This window comes from Lepidochelys olivacea (genome assembly GCF_965140295.1).
Source record: "Lepidochelys olivacea isolate rLepOli2 genome assembly, chromosome: 1".
Lineage (NCBI taxonomy): Eukaryota > Metazoa > Chordata > Testudines > Cheloniidae > Lepidochelys > Lepidochelys olivacea.
The window spans coordinates 116,537,402-116,560,790 of NC_140411.1; the positions used below are offsets into that span (position 1 = coordinate 116,537,402).

Below are 23,389 nucleotides of genomic sequence, written 5' to 3' on the forward strand. Positions count from 1 at the left end.
TCCTGGCCACGTCGGCTGGGAGTGCCTGGGCAGACATGGGCGCAGGGACTAAATTTGGAGTGACTTGACCAGGTCATTCTCTTTAGTCCTGCAGTCAGTCCTATTGAACCGTCTTATGGTGAGCAGGCAGGCGATACGGATTGCTAGCAGTCGTATTGTACCATCTTCTGCCGGGCAGGCAAGAGATGTGGATGGCATGCAGTCCTTCTGCACCGTCTGCTGCCAGCCAAAGATGTAAAAGATAGATGGAGTGGATCAAAACAAGAAATAGACCAGATTTGTTTTGTACTCATTTGCCTCCCCCCCCATCTAGGGGACTCATTCCTCTAGGTCACACTGCAGTCACTCACAGAGAAGGTGCAGCGAGGTAAATCTAGCCATGTATCAATCAGAGGCCAGGCTAACCTCCTTGTTCCAATAAGAACAATAACTTAGGTGCACCATTTCTTATTGGAACCATCCGTGAAGTCCTGCCTGAAATACTCCTTGATGTAAAGCCACCCACTTTGTTGATTTTAGCTCCCTGAAGCCAACCCTGTAAGCCGTGTCGTCAGTCGCCCCTCCCTCCGTCAGAGCAACGGCAGACAATCATTCCGCGCCTTTTTTCTCTGCGGACGCCATACCAAGGCAAGCATGGAGGCCGCTCAGCTCACTTTGGCAATTAGGAGCACATTAAACACCACACGCATTACCCAGCAGTATATGCAGCACCAGAACCTGGCAAAGCGATACCGGGCAAGGAGGCGACGTCAGCGCGGTCACGTGAGTGATCAGGACATGGACACAGATTTCTCTGAAAGCATGGGTCCTGCCAATGCATGCATCATGGTGCTAATGGGGCAGGTTCATGCTGTGAACGCCGACTCTGGGCTCGGGAAACAAGCACAGACTGGTGGGACCGCATAGTGTTGCAGGTCTGGGACAATTCCCAGTGGCTGCGAAACTTTCGCATGCGTAAGGGCACTTTCATGGAACTTTGTGACTTGCTTTCCCCTGCCCTGAGGTGCATGAATACCAAGATGAGAGCAGCCCTCACAGTTGAGAAGCGAGTGGCGATAGCCCTGTGGAAGCTTGCAACGCCAGACAGCTACCGGTCAGTAGGGAATCAATTTGGAGTGGGCAAATCTACTGTGGGGGCTGCTGTGATGCAAGTAGCCCACGCAATCAAAGATCTGCTGATATCAAGGGTAGTGACCCTGGGAACTGTGCAGGTCATAGTGGATGGCTTTGCTGCAATGGGATTCCCTAACTGTGGTGGGGCCATAGACGGAACCCATATCCGTATCTTGGCACCGGAGCACCAAGCCGCCGAGTACATAAACCGCAAGGGATACTTTTCAATAGTGCTGCAAGCTCTGGTGGATCACAAGGGACGTTTCACCAACATCAACGTGGGATGGCTGGGAAAGGTGCATGACGCTCGCATCTTCAGGAACTCTGGTCTGTTTCAAAAGCTGCAGGAAGGGACTTTATTCCCAGACCAGAAAATAACTGTTGGGGATGTTGAAATGCCTATATGTATCCTTGGGGACCCAGCCTACCCCTTAATGCCATGGCTCATGAAGCCGTACACAGGCAGCCTGGACAGTAGTCAGGAGCTGTTCAACTACAGGCTGAGCAAGTGCAGAATGGTGGTAGAATGTGCATTTGGACGTTTAAAGGCGCGCTGGCGCAGTTTACTGACTCGCTTAGACCTCAGCGAAACCAGTATTCCCACTGTTATTACTGCTTGCTGTGTGCTCCACAATATCTGCGAGAGTAAGGGGGAAGACGTTTATGGAGGGGTGGGAGATTGAGGCAAATCGCCTGGCTGCTGGTTACGTGCAGCCAGACACCAGGGCGGTTAGAAGAGCACAGGAGGGCGCGGTACACATCAGAGAAGCTTTGAAAACCAGTTTCATGACTGGCCAGGCTACGGTGTGAAAGTTTTGTTTGTTCCTCCTTGATGAAACCCCCCGCCCCTTGGTTCACTCTACTTCCCTGTAAGCTAACCACCCTCCCCTCCTCCCTTCGATCACTACTTGCAGAAGCAATAAAGTCATTGTTGCTTCACATTCATGCATTCTTTATTCATTCATCACACAAATAGGGGGATGACTACCAAGGTAGCCCAGGAGGAGTGGTAGAGGAGGGAAGGAAAATGTCACACAGCACTTTAAAAGTTTACAACTTTAAAATTTATTGAATGCCAGCCTTCTTTTTTTTGGGCAATCCTCTGTGGCGAAGTGGCTGGTTGGCCGGTGGCCCCCCCCACTGCGTTCTTGGGCATCTGGGTGTGGAGGCTATGGAACTTGGGGAGGAGGACGGTTGGTTACACAGGGGCTGTAGTGGCAGTCTGCTCCAGCTGCCTTTGCTGCAGCTCAACCATACACTGGAGCATACTGGTTTGGTCCTCCAGCAGCCTCAGCATTGAATCCTGCCTCCTCTCATCACGCTGCCACCACATTTGAGCTTCAGCCCTGTCTTCAGCCTGCCACTTACTCTCTTCAGCCCGCCACCTCTCCTCCCGGTCATTTTGTGCTTTCCTGCACTCTGACATTATTTGCCTCCACGCATTCGTCTGTGCTCTGTCAGTGTGGGAGGACAGCATGAGCTCGGAGAACATTTCATCTCGAGTGTGTTTTTTTTTCTTTCTAAGCTTCACTAGCCTCTGGGAAGGAGAAGATCCTGTGATCATTGAAACACATGCAGCTGGTGGAGAAAAAAAAAGGGACAGCGGTATTTAAAAAGACACATTTTATAAAACAGTGGCTACACTCTTTCAGGGTAAACCTTGCTGTTAACATTACATACATAGCACATGTGCTTTCGTTACAAGGTCGCATTTTGCCTCCCCACACTGCGTGGCTCCCCCCTCCCTGTGGCTAACAGCGGGGAACATTTCTGTTTAGCCACAGGCAAACAGCCCAGCAGGAATGGGCTCCTTTGAGTGTCTCCTGAAGAAAAGCACTCTATTTCAACCAGGTGACCATGAATTATATCTCACGCTCCTGAGGATAACTCAGAGAGATAAAGAACGGCTGTTGTTTGAACGCCAGCAAACATACACTGCAATGCTTTGTTGTACAATGATTCCCGAGTACGTGTTACTGGCTTGGAGTGGTAAAGTGTCCTACTATGAAGGACGCAAGAAGGCTGCCCTCCCCAGAAACCTTTTGCAAAGGCTTTGGGAGTACATCCAGGAGAGCCGCGAATGCCAGGGCAAAGTAATCCTTTCACATGCTTGCTTTTAAACCATGTATAGTATTTTCAAAGGTACACTCACCGGAGGTCCCTTCTCCGCCTGCTGGGTCCAGGAGGCAGCCTTGGGTGGGTTCGAGGGGTACTGGCTCCAGGTCTAGGGTGAGAAACAGTTCCTGGCTGTCGGGAAAACTGGTTTCTCCGCTTGCTTGCTGTGAGCTATCTACAACCTCCTCCTCCTCATCATCATCTTCTTCATCCCCAAAACCTGCTTCCATATTGCCTCCATCTCCATTGAAGGAGTCAAACAACACGGCTGGGGTAGTGGTGGCTGAACCCCTAAAATGGCATGCAGCTCATCATAGAAGTGGCATGTTTGGGGCTCTGACCCGGAGCGGCCGTTCGCCTCTCTGGTTTTCTGGTAGGCTTGCCTCAGCTCCTTCAGTTTCACGCGGCACTGCTTCGGGTCCCTGTTATGGCCTCTGTCCTTCATGCCCTGGGAGATTTTGACAAAGGTTTTGGCATTTCGAAAACCGGAACGGAGTTCTGATAGCACGGATTCCTCTCCCCATACAGCAATCAGATCCCGTACCTCCCGTTCGGTCCATGCTGGAGCTCTTTTGTGATTCTGGGACTCCATCATGGTCACCTCTGCTGATGAGCTCTGCATGGTCACCTGCAGCTTGCCACGCTGGCCAAACAGGAAATGAGATTCAAAAGTTCGCGGTTCTTTTCCTGTCTACCTGGCCAGTGCATCTGAGTTGAGAGTGCTGTCCAGAGCGGTCACAATGGAGCACTCTGGGATAGCTCCCGGAGGCCAATACCGTCGAATTGTGTCCACAGTATCCCAAATTCGAGCTGGCAAGGCCAATTTAAGCGCTAATCCACTTGTCAGGGGTGGAGTAAGGAAATCGATTTTAAGAGCCCTTTAAGTCGAAATAAAGGGCTTCATTGTGTGGACGGGTGCAGATTTACATCTATTTAATGCTGCTAAATTCGACCTAAAGTCCTAGTGTAGACCAGGGCTTAATGTATGGCTGAGATCAGCAACTGAATGAAAAACAGCTGACTAAAGCTGAACACAGGCAAGACAGAGACAAATTTAGGGTCTGTGTAGACCAGTGGTTCTCAATCCACAGCCTGCTGTGGCCCATGTGACATCCTCAGGGCCACACAGATAGTATATATATATTGTGTGGATGCAGTGAAGGAGGACACGATTCCGACTCACGACATGCAGGGGTAAGGAAGAACTGGAGAGGCTTTGACCCACACTACCTTTTATGCCCTCAGGCAGGAACACAAGGGGAGCTAATATGCATGTGTGGGTCAACGGACACTGCTTTGAAGAATTTCCGGACTCCAGCACATGGCGTGCCTGTGGACCCATGTGTGGAATACACACAGGGACCATCATTTGAAGAACAACAATACAGTAACAAGGTAACTGCCACTGGTAAAAACTTATGCCTAAAGATGACCTGAATGATTTAAAAAAGGGAGAAAATGATGTTATGGAGACTGGAGAACTACTGAAATGACATCACAAGAATATAGAACAAACGCTGAGCAATAGGTGGTTAGGAATTTTTTAAGCCATATGGTTTTATAAACACCTAATCAATCACTTAAATTAGATAACATTTCAGAAAAAAATGTCTATGTTAAAGATTCTACACCCGACAGAGTAGTACCATCTTTCAGGCCTTCGTACATAAAATAAGAAGGAAAAAAGGGCACAATCACAACTTGTAAAAAACATCTTTTCAAGTAATCTTTAAGATTTAGAGGAACTACATGGCAATTAAAGAGTTAAGTTGCAATGAAGAAAACCTCTCATAGGAGGACCAAGCCCTTGTCCCTACTTGGGAATAGCCCCAGTAGAACAATCAGTGGCAAGCAATCAATGTCGTTATGTGGATGCTTCTCCCTAATTATAAATAAGGACAAGACTTTGTTTTTGCCTGCCAAGTTTCCACTCCTCTCACCTACTTCATTCTTCTGAGCAAGCAGCATATCGAAATTTATAAAAATAAAATAAGTAGGCAGAATGAAGGGGCAGTCCACTACACAAGACAAAGGTGGAGGGTTTAATATTAGACCTACCAGCCTTCATATAACCCCTTAATGAAAAGGCCAAAGAATAAATTGGAAGGGAATGTGACAATAGAGAAAAAATTATATACATTGAGTCATGCAAAAGGAAACAAAAATTGAGAAGGAAAATTTAAACTGTTTATCTGTATGTTATACTGATGTGACATGCTCTGTGGAAGATAAATCCCAATAGATTTATTGCTATTCATAGACTGATGCCACCTACAGTGATTCTGTCAGTCTTTAAATAAAAAAATAAAAAGGTAAAATAATGAGAAACTACTGCCTAGGCTGGCAATATTGACGACAACATATGGTAAATTTTATGAAATGGTAAAGAACCCTTCCCTGCCTGGTTAAGATTTCACTAAATCTTTCGCAATCTCAACATTTGAAATAGTTAAAATGACCTGGTCCTAATTAGTTCTCTCTCATGTTTCACTTTGCCATACCAATAGTACATTCACTGGTTTTAGAAACAAAGAACACAGTTCTCAAATGTATGAATTTAACCTTGATCTTACATGAAAGGAGGAGCGGATCAGAACCACCATACCCTGCTACATTTTATTGCTAATCCCTTGGAACACTATTAGCCACTTTTCAAGGGATTTCACTTTATACTGTCTATAAAATGCTGAAAATAAAACTGAACTGCTGACCTTCTGTTCCCCAATAAAAAAAAAAATCATATACTCTATTCACTTTTTGTGTTCTAAGTAGAAAAGATGCAGATATTTTAGAGTTTGATCAGAAGGGTAAAGTGAGCATCTCTGAAAAGAAAAAAAATATTCTGCCCTCTTCTTTTTCTTCAAAGAAACCGACTGGATTAGTGGGATTAAGTGATCTTTATCAATCTTATGTGTTAGGTATATAAATATTCCATAAAATTTAATGAATTCTAGAATGCTACAGCAACATTACAGACAACCTGTGGAAATTTGCTTTCACACAAATTTTACCTTTTTTGGTTCACAGAAGTATTATTCATTGTTTTAAATCAAGACTGTCTCAATTTGTTACATTTTTCAACTACTGTTACTTAAAATATTCAGAATATTTCTGTTCCTTTAGAATTTGCAGTAAGTCACTCAGAGTTGAATTCTATACCCTTTTTTGAAGAGGGGGGGAACAAATTCTGCACAGTTTGTTCATTAAGTTTCAAAGCAAAACTGCACCTCTGACTTATGCCTCATTTATAGCTGAACTTCACATAGCTGCTTGGCAAATCTCTGAGACTGGGACACCCCATAAAGAGGCATCAGAGGCTATCTGAGTTCTAGTGGAATTTGTGCTAATCCAGGTAGGCGGATCTAAGTGGGCCACCACGTGACTAATCTTAATACAGTCTGAGACAGTATTTAGGCAGACTGAGGGAAGATAGGTTGCCCTTTCATTCTGCTGGCAAACATTAGGAACAGTCTAGGAGAATTCTTAAATAGGTTCATTCTGTAAGGTAGTATGAGAGACAGCTAACAGTGTCCATGGTATGAAGTTCTGGTTCTCCCATAGCAGTGAAAGGTTTGGACAAGATGACAGGTAGGTGAATCAACTGATTAAGATTAACACCAGAAACCATTTTAGGCAGTAACCTCTGGTGAGGTCTCAGTCACTTTGTCCTAAAATAATGATTCCTATTTTTACATAGTGTTTTCCATAAGTAGATCTCTGAGAGCTTCTCAGTCTTTCAGTGTATTTATCCACACAACACACTTAAAACACACAATTGCTACCCCCATTTTACAGATTGAAACGGAGGCACAGAGAGGCTAAGAAACTAGCTCAGGTCACACAAAGTCCACGGTGGACCAAGGAACTGAACCCAGATCTCCCACATCCTAAGTCAATGCCTTAACCACTGGAACATCTGCCCTTTTCTTTGAAATCAGAACCTTCAGCTTCCTGGGAAAAGATCTTACCTCTACATCAACCATCTACCTCTTATAGCAGGGATAGCCAAACTTATCTGACCCTCTAAGCTACATATGACAATCTTCAGAAGTTCGAGAACCGGGGAACACCTGCTGGGAGCCACGGGTTGGAGCTTCACCCCCACTCCTGCTGAACCCCGAGCCCTGGCAGGTGTGCCCCACAGGGCCAAATCCCCAAGACCCCCCCCCATCCCTGCTGGGAAGAGGCCCCTATCACAACACCCTGCTGCAAATCAGAGGTCCTCAGATCCGCTCCTCCCCCTAAGTCGGGTAGGTGGAGAATGGGGGCGGGGGCCCTTAGGGGGACTCTACAAGCCGCACTTTAATGGTAAAAGAGCCACCTAGTTTGGCCACTCCTGTTTTATAGAGTACTGTGTAGGAAAATTCTGTCATAATGGCTTGAATCTCTTTCATTCTTCTGGCAGAGGTAATGGCTGCTACAAAGGTGTTTTTCACAGACAAGTGAAAAGAACAGGATGCCAATGGTTCAAAGAGAACCATCAAATCTGTTAAAACAATGTTGAGATCCCAGGAGGATGGGATGGCTCACGGGCAAAAAAGTATGAATAAGCCCCTTGAGAAACCTGGCCATGGACGGATGGGCGAAGACAGTGTGACCTTCTACTGGAGGGTGATGAGTGGAGATGGCTACCAGGTATATTCTAATGGAACTACCAGAGAGCCCTAAGTGCTTTAAGGAAATCAGGTAGTCAAGGATGGCAGCAAGTAGAGCTTCCTTGATTTTCCACACACCAGGGAACTTCTTACATTTAGCAGCACAGGAGAAGCTTGTGTAATCCTTCCAGCTGCAAGCTAGAATGTTTTCAACTGCCAAGAAGCAGGACCTATCAGCAGATGTCAGCCAGGCAGCATCCAAGCATGAGACAGAGAGAAGTAGGTTCCAGATGCAGGAACTGTATTTCCTATTGCGCGATCATGTCGGAAACATTGGGAGCGTGATCAGAGACCATATTGACAAGTTCATGAGGCCGGAGTACCAGAACTGCCCTGTTTGTTGGTGTGGTACATCACTATGGTGTTGTCAGCGAGTATTGGTACTGTGGTAGACTTGCAGCACCAGCAGCCACAGGTGGTAAGAAGGAACTGGAGAGTGGTTGTGGCTGTCCTACCCTTTATGTCCTTGGCACGTAGGATGTAGGTACAGCACCAACAGATGCTTCTATTCAGAAAGATTCCAGTCTCACACATATGGGGTGCTGGAACAATTTGTATAGTGCAGGTGCTGAGAGCCATTGAACAAACTGTAAACCCTGCATATGATGGAAACCACTTCAAGCCAAGGGGTGTGGTAGCATCCCTAGTTCCAGCAAATATGCCTATGGGGACATGAACACCAGATGTGGAATGTACATGGGCAACTGCTTGAAGAACCAATCCTTTTTCTTTTACTTTAAATAGACTATTGTCTTTAGTTACTTTCATTTAAATTAAATTATATATTAAGCACAGTACATCTTCTCAGCTGGATAGTTTCTTATTGCATAAAATTTGTATTACTCACAGGAGAGTAAATTATAAGTTACTACAGCAGAGTAAATTATAAGTTACTACAGGAACTTAACAAAACAATTATTTCTTTTTTATTGATATCTTTAAGGCAGTAGATTCTGAACTATTGAATCCATCATAAATAAAATTACACCAGTAAATATTTAAAATAAGCTAACTCATCACCTTGAGGAGTGTATATTAATTTTATTTATTTTGCTATAAGATATGTACTGAACAAAAACATATTTTAACTCCCTAGCCAGCAAGTAGGGGGATTTGTATGGATTATAGTTAGGCATAATATTTTCAGCATACATTTGATGGTGTTGGATCATTTCAATCCATGAACTGTCTGACTTAAACAAGTTTGATGTTATTGTACAGACATAATACATATACAACTAACCACTCTGCTCAGTTTTATATAAAATAAAAATGTGTAGTACTGAACAGAGAAAATACTTCAATTTTTTTTAGATAGATTATGTTATAGCAAGTAGCCAAACTACTTTAAACAAAATGAAGCTACACGCACAAAAGCAAATAGCATGGTCTGCCATTAAAAAGCCAACATTTACAGTTACCATATCAAAGCACCTGAGATACTTCAGTACTTCCCTAAACTTAGAATAAGAAATGGCTGCAGTATGTCTACTATTGTGCGGTAGCAACTTGGCTTTTTAATGGTGAACAGGCTAAGCTGGACAACAAAAGGATTTTGAACTAGGAAAGTGGAATAGAGGAAAAAAAACTACAAACAGTGCATAGTATATGAAATTATACTAATGGCAGTTAGGCTAAGCCAAGCCTTATGCTTAAAGCATTAACACACAATGGGAAAATAACTATTCTGTAGTAATTCATTGCTAGTGTACTAGCAAAGTGGACAAAAGTCAAGTGTTAATTAAAACACTCACTCGGGGATGTCCCACTGAAATAAACCTTGTAAATATTTTCTAAATATATTTAGTCTGATGAGCACTGAATTAATGTACACTCTATTAGAGCCAATGCTTACCATTTTTATTTGCCAGTCAAATCAATTTATCCTGCCTATTTTGAGGTATGGCAATTTGAAGAGAAGTGCTCACACCACAATCTGCACTAATTTGCATCCTTGTTAATTGCCTCTGAAGGGAGCCCAAGGACCAAATGGCCATAGAATCCAAATGACCTTCTCTCCCAAGAGATGCTCCCTGATGGGGATGGTCAAAGTACATTGGCAGGGCAGAGTGAAAAATTTGGGGCTGTCAGTTCTATACTTATGCAGATAATAAATGTAAGTGTGGACACCATCTACGCTGATGGGAGAGTTCTCCCGCAGGCATAGGTAATCCACCTCCCAGAGAGGCAAGTAGCTAGGCAGACAGAAGAATTCTTTCATCAACCTAGTGCTGTCTACATGGGGATTTAGGTCAGATTAACCATGTCACTATGGGGTGTGGATGTTTCATACCCCTGGCAAACATAGTTTAACTAACCTAATTTTCTAGTGTAGACCAGGCCCAAGATCTCAGTATCTAGAACTGTCATTTCAGCACCTTTCATGTATATTCTCACACTCAAATTAAAAACACAGAGAGCAAAGATAACAGACTATGACACTGCTCCTAGGCCTGTCCCACAGGATGCTTAATCTGTTAGAGGATCAAAAAATCCTTAGGGTTTTTCCAGGTAGAATTTTATAGTTCTACTAACATTCAGGATACACCAGAGGCCTGAAAGGGAAGAAAAAGCTAGACAGACCCCATCTTCTGATTAAAGTAGAACAGAAGCTATTACACAGTTCTGTTGTTTTGGAGAACACACGGAAAGTGTGTGCATGCATGCATGTGCACAAACATGAGAGAGAGACAAATGGTGTGAAAAAGACAGCCATAGGCTCAGTAACCACGTGTAATATTATGGCTTCAAGGCAAAGGTACTTTAATGACACCTAACTCACAGATAGAACCTAAACCGAAACATTAGCTATGTGGAAATACTATGCTTTAACTGCAGACTTAAAGATGTATGCTGCCCAAAAGAAGTGGAAAGAAAAATTTGCAAATCAACCAGATGTCTTGAATCTCTCTCCTGGGTAGGACTAAGTTTGTAGTCTTAAGCTCAGCGAAGCCTTTGTCAACACATTATTGTTGTTGCATTCTTGATTTTCTAAGGGAACAGGAAATGGCCTTGCACACCACTGAAAGGACGCCTTTTTACATATTCTGCAACAGTGTTACCTTATCATCTGGCTAGTAGAACAGCCCTCACACTGAGATGTAGAACAATATTTTGGGAAAGACAATTTGGTACACAAAGCATTTTTAACTAGCTCTACAAACAGGACGCACTGGGCCAGAAATGGATGAAATTTATCATCGGAGAATGTGTCTACCTAGATATTGATAACAAACTTATAAAGGCAGAACGTCCAAAGAATATGTAGAATGGTGATTATGATTCCACAGGTCACCTTAAGGTCATTGGTTGCACTACTGAAGCTGTCTGGCTTTTAAGGAAGACAAGAACTGATTTAAGCAGGGCATCACTTTGTGGAAACCATGATCCCCAAACATTGAGGGAAGGTGGTTCAGACTTCCCACTAAGTGATTTGATTTCCTGCAATATAATTTGCCGTTGGAGTCAGGAGATTTTTTTTCCACATAAGAATATTCTACTTCTCTCCATCCTTGCATGTCCACATAAATAAAACCTACTACACAATCTTTCCTACCTGACAAACTTTTGTTTTTAAAGGATTCTTAAAAATTCAGAGCGCTTTCATCGTGGCTCTTGGTTCTAGCATAGTGGCATTTATTTTTTTCTCTTAATAGCATCATCTCTTGGATATCTTCCTACATTCCAAATGAGCTCCTCAGCCAAATAGGCAAGCATTTGTGGATACTATGCACCAATTTGGTTAAAACAGAGATCCTATTTAACTCTCCACTAAATACCACTAACACAGAGAGGCTTTCATGAGGTGATATGAAAAGTCAACTACATAATTTGCCCTAGCTACCTAAAAAATTCCCTTTTCTTCCACAACCATGATCTTCCATGATGTTCAGTTGGAACAATAAAATTGTTGACCAAATGGTAGAAAGTTTATGCATGTATAAGACAGAATTTCTGCTGGAGCAGGAACTGAAATATCAAATTTTCTTGGTATTAACCAAAAATTTATTGAGGTTAAAAATTGAGTCAGTTTCTATTAAAGAAACATAATATCAATTAAAAGATTCCTCATATAACCTCTAGATGTCTCAACCAGATCATGTGACCTCAAAAAGGTGGGAAGTGAACTCCTCCCGACAAGCACCTTTTAATACATGTACCTGATCAACACTGACCTTAACCAGTACAGGACAGTCTTTCACAGGAAATTCTCCACAGCATTCTTTTCTGAATGTTGATCCTTACAATTTGGCAGTGACATGTAGCTTCAGTCCTAATCTGGCTATTTGGCATTGGCTACTGCTTACTTCAACTCCCTTCCACCCAAAAATTATTATATTTTCTCTTTCTCTTAGTCACTGAAGAGATAGCACATTCTCACTGTTGCACACATACAAGAAGTGTGAATACACTTAAGGTTTTAATTACCATCTGTTCGGAGGGAAGAAAATTGTTCAGATACTATGGTGTCTAGCATCAATATTAGAATCCTGATAACAAAATGTGAGTAATAATTCAAAGGGCAACTGACATGTTCTCAATCCTTCCAACTATGAAGAATCCATGTTCCTACTGATAGCATTCCCAGCAGTGAATCAGTACAAATGGCAACCTCATTGTTCAAATCTGACTTAAACTGAGAATCATGTAAAATAGCTATCCTTTGACAGCTGTTTTGAGGCTTCAATACTGCTCCTAATAGACAAGTTACATATATATTTGAGGTTCTATTTTGAGTCTCCTAGGTTTGGAAAGTGTGTGTATGTAAACACACACACACCACATCTACCTTTTGTACCACTGCTGGCTTACATGAAACGAGTGAGATGATGATAGCTTCACTTCTTTTGCCCCACCCATTACATAGTCAAATTATGCAAGGTTATTAAAAAAAAATGTAGACTGCATGTCAAAGCACTACTGAAAATGTGCATGTTTATATTTAATTGCATTTTCAGTTTAAACCCCAGGGCCCCAGAGTGACTAACACCTTTAACTTAGAAACCAATTAATTCTCCCAAAATCCCCAATCACAAAGTTGTGAGCCCAATTCTTACAATCTGGAATCACAGAATATCAGGGTTGGAAGGGACCTCAGGAGGTTATCTAGTCCAACCCCCTGCTCAAAGCAGGACCAATCCCCAACTAAATCATCCCAGCCAGGGCTTTGTCAAGCCTGACCTTAAAAACTTCTAAGGAAGGAGATTCCACCACCTCCCTAGGTAACGCATTCCAGTGTTTCACCACCCTCCTAGTGAAAAAGTTTTTCCTAATATCCAACCTAAACCTCCCCCACTGCAACTTGAGACCATTACTCCTCGTTCTGTCACCTGCTACCACTGAGAACATCCTCTTTGGAACCCCCTTTCAGGTAGTTGAAAGCAGCTATCAAATCCCCCCTCATTCTTCTCTTCCACAGACTAAACAATCCCAGTTCCCTCAGCCTCTGCTCGTAAGTCATGTGTTCCAGTCCCCTAATCATTTTTGTTGCCCTTCGCTGGACTCTCTCCAATTTTTCCACATTTTCCACACACGTAGTGTGGGGCCCAAAACTGGACACAGTACTCCAGATGAGGCCTCACCAATGTCGAATAGAGGGGAACGATCACGTCCCTCGATCTGCTGGCAATGCCCCTACTTATACATCCCAAAATGCCATTGGCCTTCTTGGCAACAACGGCACACTGTTGACTCATATCCAGCTTCTCGTCCACTGTAACCCCTAGGTCCTTTTCTGTAGAACTGCTGCCGAGCCATTCGGTCCCTAGTCTGTAGCAGTGCATGGGATTCTTCCGTCCTAAGTGCAGGACTCTGCACTTATCTTTGTTGAACCTCATCAGATTTCTTTTGGCCCAATCCTCTAATTTGTTTAGGGCCCTCTGTATCCTGTCCCTACTCTCCAGCGTATCTACCTCTCCTCCCAGTTTAGTGTCATCTGCAAACTTGCTGAGGGTGCAATCCACACCATCCTTCAGATCATTAATGAAGATATTGAACAAAACCGGCCCCAGAACCGACCCTTGGGGCACTCCACTTGATACCGGCTGCCAACTAGACATGGAGCCATTGATCACTTCCCATTGACCCCGACAATCTAGCCAGCTTTCTGTCCACCTTATCGTCCATTCATCCAGCTCATACTTCTTTAACTTACTGGGAAGAATACTGTGGAAGACCATGTCAAAAGCTTTGCTAAAGTCAAGGAAAAACACGTCCACTGCTTTCCCCTCATCCACAGAGCCAGTTATCGCGTCATAGAAGGCAATTAGATTAGTCAGGCATGACTTGCCCTTGGTGAATCCATGCTGATTGCTCCTGATCACTTTCCTCTCCTCTAAGTGCTTCAGAATTGATTCCTTGAGGACCTGCTCCATGATTTTTCCAGGGACTGAGGTGAGGCTGACTGGCCTGTAGTTCCCAGGATCCTCCTTCTTCCCTTTTTTAAAGATGGGCACTACATTAGCCTTTTTCCAGTCATCCGGGACTTCCCCCGATCGCCATGAGTTTTCAAAGATAATGGCCAATGGCTCTGCAATCACATCAGCCAACTCCTTTAGCGCTCTCGGATGCAGTGCATCCGGCCCCATGGACTTGTGCTTGTCCAGCTTTTCTAAATAGTCCCAAAACACTTCTTTCTTCACAGAGGGCTGGTCACCTCTTCCCCATGTTGTGCTGCCCAGTGCAGCAGTCTGGGAGCTGACCTTATTCGTGAAGACAGAGGCAAAAAAAGTATTGAGTACATTAGGTTTTTCCACAATCTCTGTCAATAGGTTGCCTCCCTCATTCAGTAAGGGGCACACACTTTCCTTGACTTTCTTCTTGTTGCTAACATACCTGAAGAAACCCTTCTTGTTACTCTTAACATCTCTTGCTAGCTGCAATTCCAGGTGTGATTTGGCCTTCCTGATTTCACTCCTGCATGCCCAAGCAATATGTTTATACTCTTCCCTGGTCATTTGTCCAATCTTCCACTTCTTATAAGCTTCTCTTTTGTGTTTAAGATCAGCAAGGATTTCACTGTTAAGCCAAGCTGGTCGCCTGCCATATTTACTATTCTTTCTACACATCGGGATGGTTTGTCCCTGTAACCTCAATAAGGATTCTTTAAAATACAGCCAGCTCTCCTGGACTCCTTTCTCCCTCATGTTATTCTCTCAGGGGATCCTGACCACCAGTTCCCTGAGGTTGTCAAAATCTGCTTTTCTGAAGTCCAGGGTCCGTATTCTGCTGCTCTTCTTTCTTCCTTGTGCGAGGATCCTGAACTCGACCATCTCATGGTCACTGCCTCCCAGGTTCCCATCCACTTTTGCTTCTCCTACTAATTCTTCAGCTGGTGTAAACAGTCACGCTTCCTTTGGATAAAGTAAAGATATAAACTATTTACCAGCCCAATCATAATGCTTTCAGCATTCTGGGACACTCCTCTTCTGATGTTACTTAACTGTGTCAGATATCTAGCAGTGATGCAGCATTTAGAGATATCCATCGCATTCTAAGCCATCCCATGATATAAGTGTATCTATAATCAACTCACAAAACCTGACACAGTTACATGCTTTAAATGGGATTACTTTAATTCTGGGTTGTTTCTACTTATAGTATCACCTTAGAAAAATTAGAACAAAATCCCAATCAATTTGGTGCATTAGGTTAAGTCTAAATCATGATTTTAGATCCAGCTCCCACTTCTGCAACTGGCTCTGTGTGGGACCTTGGTCAAATCACTTAAGATTTGATTCTTTAAGGTGCTAAACACTCTGACCCCCATCCAGGAAAGCATTTTAAGCACATGCTTAATTTTTAAGCACATGAATAAAGTTAAGTATATGCTTCAATCTTTGCTGGGTTGGCCAGAGTACTCAGCACTTTACAGGCATAAACCCTTAATTTCTCTGGGTCTCAGAACTAGGAAATATGATAAATCAAATTAGGAGGTACAGAGTGCACAAAGGCAACTTTGGCTAGTAAGCTACACAACAAGAAAAAATTGTTATTCCTCTTTTACTTTTTTTAAATGAACTGAATTCTTAACAATTAATTTCAATTGCGTGGCAGTTTTGTGGTGATGATGATGTGGAATCTGATAAATCAGAAACTAGATTGAAATCACAACAGCATATCACAGAAACCACTTTAGAACCATAAGAGGGTACTATATGTAACAACAGATCGGGGCTGCATTTGATGCTGATACTTAGAGTGGAAAGGCTCCATATCAGATTATAACTATAAGTTCTAGATTTGGTTCTGACAAGGACAGAAAATGTTATAGTTCTACAAATGCAATGAGGATTGGCCAAATGTACAAACACTGAATGTACAAACAAGTGTTCTTGAATGATCCATTTCCGATACTAGTTAAAAACAAACATGGTGTTGATTTCCAAATGAGGACTTCTCTAATTATTACACTCACACACAAAAATCTGTTTAAACTGGCTAACTGTTTTGATCAAGAGAAAATTAAATAATTTATATAATGTATAACACACAGTCAACTCTTTTCTCAAGTGTATTTATATCTTGCTAATAAATTTTCATTGCCTAAAACAATGGTTTAAAAATACTGTGTCACTGCAAGAGGGTTAGTGCAGTATTCTGTAACTTCAATCAATAAAAGAAACTAAATTTCAATAAATCTTTTCCATATAAACCTAGAGCTGCATTTAAGGATTAGATTTACACCAGGTACACCAGTACTGCTTGACATAATTGACTGAAGTTATGTCTACATTTAAACTGCTACAGCGGCACAGCTGCAGTGCTTCAAATCTACCTCCCTGAGAGGCAGTGGCAGAATTTTTCTGCCAGCCTAGCACTGTCTACACCAGGGAGTTAGGTTGGCTTAACTACACTGCTCAGGGGTGTGGATTTTTTACACCCCGAGCAACATAGTTGGGTAACATAGTTTTTAGTCTAGACCTGACCTGAATCTTTGTTTTTTGACATGGCACCAAGTACCTATTTAGTTTGTACTCTTTATCCTTTTAGCAATTTGTATTATACCAAAATGTGTATAGCATCAAGCTGGAAGAGTGCATAATATTTTCTTGAAAGTTTTAACTTAATATAAATCCTGAAGCAGTCTCACCCACATTAATGCTCAAACATAGTAAGCTCCAGTAAGCGTTCCAGAATCCATCACCATCAGCTAGCTTTATTAAATGTTCTTATTTATGGTTGTTCTCCTTTAATGATGAACTACAGAGTTGACATTTAAGATACTATAATAATTAAGTGCCCGATCCCACAAGGTGTTGGAGTACCCCCTACTTAGAGTTACTTCAACACTTTACTCACTGGTCCTAAACATAAGCACTGCAGAAATACTTATTGAGGATGTTTGTCACTCAACAGGCTTATCAAAATGAGGTCACAGTGGATTGTGATCAATTTTCATTTTACCTGTTTACATCTAATCTTGTCCAATTTAGGTTAAGTCTACACTGAAGAGTTTACAGCAGCACAGCTTTACCAACACAGCCGTGCCACTGTAAGGATTTCTTGTGTAGCTGCTCTCATGCTGACAGGAGAGAGCTCTCCCGTTGACCTAATTAAATCACCCTCAATGATGGTGGTAGCTATATCGGTGGAAGAAACTCTCCCATCAATATACCGCTGTGCACATGACTACTTATGCTGATGAAAATTACGTCACTCAGGGGTGTGTCTTTTCACACCCTTGAGCAACAAACATTTTGCTGACATAAGTACTAGTGTAGACGTGGCCTTAAACACTCTCTTCTTCACACGTGTATCATTAAATGACCTAATAAGCATATGCTGTAAGGGTTATGAAGAAAGATGCTCTTAAAAAAAAAAAAAAAAAGACTGATACCTATAAAATATACCTCCCATATATCCATTTTCTAAGTGTCTATAACCAAATTAATCCTTGCCAGTAAACATATGATTATCCAAAATATTTTAGCAAATATCTTGTACTATAAAACTGTAAAATGTAACCCATTTTCTTTGACTGAAAGAAATTAGTAACAAGTCTCCCCAGTTTAAAACTGCAGCGTAATAGTCTTGGCAATATTACATTCTAAAACAGACTATATTTACACCCTCATGCTGGGATAACAAATTATTGCAAATCAGTCTCTCTGAAAAATCTTAAATTAGAATTTAGTGATGTTCTCATCACAAGATGTTCTTTAATGTGGCATTTAAGAATTACTCTGAGTAAGACAGAAATAATTCTACAAGTGAAAAATGAAGACTATTCTACTTCTGCACTTCAAATTATATTAATATCTTAGACAAACAAGTATCTGTATATAATAAAATTTACTGAAAACCATTACACATTGAAGCACACAAAGTTTAATGTAACAGACAATTCTGACTTACACTAAGTGTCCTAGTTTTAAATGTATTAAATATGAAAGTAGATATTCTCAGAACATGTGCAGTCACTACATTACTTATGAAAAGCATAAAAACCACATGTGGCTACAAAAAATAAACGATGTATATCACAAAATAAATTTTTTACTATGTAAACCCACATTTGAATTAAGTACATACTTTGGGCCTGATTCAGCAAAGCACATAAGCACGTCCTTAACTTAAATTGTGTAAATTATCCTATAAATGGCAACTGTACTTGTCACAGGTTAAGATTAAACATGAATCAGTGCTTTGTGTACAAAAAGCTTCTACTGTTGTCTTTTACCAAACTAGTTCAAGTACTTCTACCTCTACTATAAGAAGAAAGTCTAGAGGTATGCAAAAAAAAAAAGTACAGTATGTATGTGTGCACATACACATACCTCTTTTTAATTTCACAAGGATTGTTGTTTTGTTCTTATTTTAAGTGGTTCACCTAACATCGACTCACAAAGTCTATCAGGAAATGGCAAAACTCTGAGCTAAGTGGTGTGCAAATCCTTGACTATTATGTAACAGTATACCACTACAAATAGTGGCATTTCATCTTTCATATGAAAAATAGAAAGTATTGTTAAAAAAGGTTTGGTAAAGTCAGTGGTATTTTTTTGTTTTTGTTTTCCCTTTTGTTAAGATACATCTTTGACAATTCACATACAATAAAATGTCACTACATTTATGCTAAAAACTCATTACAAATTACTATGTTTAAGTTAGCCACTACAAACAAGCAAAGATAAAAAAGTAAAAATAATGCATTACTAAGTACACATGTATTTATTTAACAAGTGATGTTTAGTTTCTATCATTATACAGGTTCTTAACAGAACTCAAAACGAATTAAAAGCATATTCAGTACTTCCATATTACCTTCCATCTAAACATTTCAATTACTTTGTACATTTTCAAGAACTCAGTCTCACACAACATCCTTTTTCCTTTTATAGATGAATAAACTAAGGAGCAGAGAGATTAGATGATTTCGTCTCAATAAATTTAAGAAATATATGGCAGAGCCATGAACAGAACATTGCTCTCATGGCTCCCAACTCTATACAGCAGCCACAAGACTATTCAGTGTTCTGTTGTATTTTTTTTGTAAACTGAGGTCTTAGTAAGATGAAGCCTCTTCACACAGCATTCTGCTAATAAATTTCTGCTAAATCCTGGTGACAGAGAACAGTTGCCATGTGCAAATGGTGTGGTGTGTGCATTAGGAAAATAGGAATTAACAAAATTCTTCTGTAAAATGAATCTTGTATAAGACACAATTTAATCAGGCAACCTCATGTCTTTGGAGACTGCCCAAAAAATATCCTTAAAATGTACCAACTACAGTTCTGCTGATCCTTTATAAGAAGGCCATGTAGATTAAGCAAGTGATAAACAAAATTCTATTTGTCTTTAAACATTGTATGCAATAGTATTTATTTTATGGAGCTAGTTTTTAGGAAACCATGAGGAATCAATGCTGAGCCTGTTAATAAAGCAAAGCTAACAAACTATGGCTGAGGACTGTAAAAAAAAAAAATCCTGAAGCAAGATAACAGACAATATAGGATAAGAGCCAAATACAGCTCTCAGCAATATCTAATTATTAAATCTGACCCTCTTCACTTATGAAAGAGAGCTAAAATTTACTTGGCTCAAATTAGCGGAGGAAAAAGCTTTAACACTTTTTTTGGTAGCTTAACAATTTATAAGCACTGAAGTACATTAAACAATCAGAGTAACAAATAATTCATCCAATTAGCTTCGTATCATCTTAAATTATGAGAAGGAGGCCGGAGTCAACTCACCTTTGGCACACTGTTAAAGGATCCAGACAGCGAAAGCCAGGATTTTCCAATAAAATTATGTTCACAAGAAGTCACTGAAACAGCAAAGATGCAGACATTTCAATTCTAGCAATAAATTTACCTCAGAATTTTTTTTTATGCAATTTGGATTAAGTTGTACGAAATTTTCAAAAGTAAATCTGTACAGCAGGGCAAGTATAGTGTGGCAGAATTTATTTAAGTTAATTTATTTGTTAGACTTCATTTGGTATGATCCGATACACCAAAAAATTATTCTTTATTTTCAACAAGAACTATATATAGAAGGATTGTAAAGAATTGTAGTCCATCCAAATAATCAAAACAGCATGCTGTGAGAGGCACTGTGTATAAACTGAAGTAAAAATACAGTAAGTTAAAATGACCACATTTGTCAAAGCGATTAACTTCTGCCCTTTCCTTTTTACAACAGTATATTAATTTGCCACCATGTTTTAAAATGCCATATAATAAACAGTGTTAATTATATCCGAGTAAATATTTTTAGTCATAGAATAATATTTTAGAAGGGACTATGAACAGTCATTGCCATTTTTAATTACATTTCAAACCCTGTAGAATGTCTGACAGCTCACATATTGCAAATCCATTAATTCATCATTGGTAGTACTGTGCTCCCAAAATGCTAAGACATACCCACAAAAATAGCTAGCCCAGTTTTAATCAAACAAACAAAACAAATCCAATTCAAGCAAGGAACAAAAATGACCGTTTTGTTGCGTTTCATTTTGTGGTGTAATTTTTAACTAATGAAAATTACTTCTCTGGCAGAGTGTCCTTGTTTGGTGGATGTATAGATTGCATCATGGAACGGGCCACCCAAATACCACGAGAACCTACTTCAATACAGAAATAAAACCCCCTCTGACCGAACACACTTAGTTGTCACCTACTTCTCCACACTGGAACTCATAAGTGGTAACATCAAACTACAACCCATACTCAAGGGGGACCCATCCTGAAAAAGTATTTTCTGAACCGCCTTTTCTGGCCTTCATACAAGCCCCAATTCTCTCCAACCTCATCATCAGAAGCAAGCTCCCCACAGACCAGGCCACACCAACTCAAAGGGGCACCAGATTCTGCCAGAACAACAGACGCAAAACCTGCATACATATCTCCATTCCTACAATGATCAACACCCCTCCTCCCACAACACTCCTTTCAAGATCTCTGGGTCCTACACATGCCTATCACACCATGCGGTGTACCCCATCCAGTGCACTAAATGCCCTGATAACAACTATGTGGGTGAAGTCAGACAATCACCACACTCTCTAATGAACTGACAGAGGAAAATGATAAGACAAAAAAACCATGCCACCTGTGGGTGAACACTTTTCACAAAGTGATTCCACTATATCTGACCTATCAGTGCTCATCCTCAAAGGAAACCTGCACAACCCTTTCAAAAGACAAGCCTGAGAGATTAAATTCATTACTTTGCTAGACACCGTTCCCAGAGAGTAGTTATCAGCGGTTCACAGTCATGCTGGAAGGGCATAACAAGTGGGGTCCCGCAGAGATCAGTTCTGGGTCTCATTCTGTTCTATATCTTCATCACTGATTTAGATAATGGCATAGAGAGTACACTTACAAAGTTTGCAGACGATACCAAGCTGGGAGGGGTTCCAAGTGCTTTGGAGGATAGGATTAAAATTCAAAATGATCTGGACAAACTGGAGAAATGGTCTGCACTAAATAGGATGAAATTCAATAAGGACAAATGCAAAGTACTCCATTTAGGAAGGAATAATCAGTTGTACACATACAAAGTGGAAAATGACTGCCTAGGAAGAAGTACTGCAGAAAGGGATCTGGGGCCAATAGTGGACCACAAGCTTAATATGGGTTAACAGTGTAACACTGTTGCAAAAAAAGCAAACAACATTCTGGGATCTATTAGCAGGTGTGTTGTAAGCAAGACACAAGAAGTCATTCTGCTCCACTCCACGCTGATTAGGTCTCAACTGGAGTACCATGTCCAGTTCTGGGTGCCACATTTCAGGAAAGATGTGAACAAATTCGAAAAAGTCCAGAGAAGAGCAACAAAAATGATTAAAGTTTTAAAAAACATGACCTATGAGGGAAGATTGAAAAAATTGGGTTTGTTTCATCTGGAAAAGAGAAGACAGAGGCGACATGATAACAGTTTTCAAGTACATAAAAGGTTGTTACGAGGAGGGAGAAAAATTGTTCTTTACCTCTGAGGATAGGACAAGAAGCAATGGGCTTAAATTGTAGCAAAGGAGGTTTAGGTTGGACCTTAGGAAAAACTTGTCAGGGTGGTTATGCACTGGAATAAATTGTCTATGGAGGTTGTGGAATCTCCACCACTGGAGATTTTTAAGAACAGGAATGATCCAAATAGTACTTAATCCTGCCACAAGTACAGGGGACTGGACTAGATGACCTCTCGAGGTCCCTTCCAGGCCTATAATTCTATGGTGTTAATATACACACCAGATTTACGGCGTATTACAACAATTTGTGACACACTAACTCCTCTTTTTGTCTTATGAATACAGGGGTGCGAACAGGCCACTTCACCTTGAATGGTCCCTTAGAATGTGCTCACTACTTATGCTAAACTATCTCTTTGATCTTGTATTTAGCTGTAACACTCTGAATACCTTTCCCAGATCTGAGGAAGAGCTCTGTGTAGATCAAAAGCAGGTCTCTCTCACCAACAGAAGTTGGTCCAATACTACCTCACTCACCCACCTTGTCGCTCGGAAATTCAGTAGACAAAGGGGACAAGCAGAGGATTCTTGTGCCCTATTTTGGATTGACTGTAATTCTCACTGGAAATTAGCACTCTCTATTTGCAATTATAAGATTAAGAGCGATCCTGAAGGGAGGAAACAAATGAAGCAATATTAATTTGTGCCTTGGAGGGGGCAGAAATACTACCCCCACCCCTCCACTTACTGGCTAAAAATTCTGTAACATCCTGTTAGGTCTGTACCAGAAGAACACCCTGGATAACATGGAAAAAACATGTTTATTTTTACTCACAAAGTCTCCCTCTAATCCTAGCCCTTTTTTTCCAGTCCTCCACATACTTTAAAACTAAGTAGCTATTAGATAATTAATATGTCTCTACAAAATATTGTGCCCATTTGGTACCAACTTTGGTTTCTTTTGCCAGTTATTGTATTCCAGTTCATTGATAAATCTGTTAGCAGATATAATTGTGTGTGTTAGAAATTTTACTTCAAAAACAGTATTATTATTTTATTCATCCCCAGGCTTTTTTTGTTTTTCTCTCAC

General features: G+C 41.0%; 1 protein-coding gene across 3 annotated transcripts in view; it reads right to left on the reverse strand.

Annotated features, from left to right (window-relative positions):
- NCK2 (NCK adaptor protein 2) overlaps window positions 1–23,389 on the reverse strand; it is a 159,998-nt gene that overhangs the window by 83,295 nt on the left and 53,314 nt on the right. For all 3 annotated transcript variants that reach the window (XM_084616835.1, XM_084616833.1, XM_084616834.1), the window contains one exon: window positions 20,078–20,151. The gene's annotated coding sequence lies outside the window, so the exon portion shown is untranslated. The remainder of the gene's footprint in view (window positions 1–20,077; window positions 20,152–23,389) is intronic.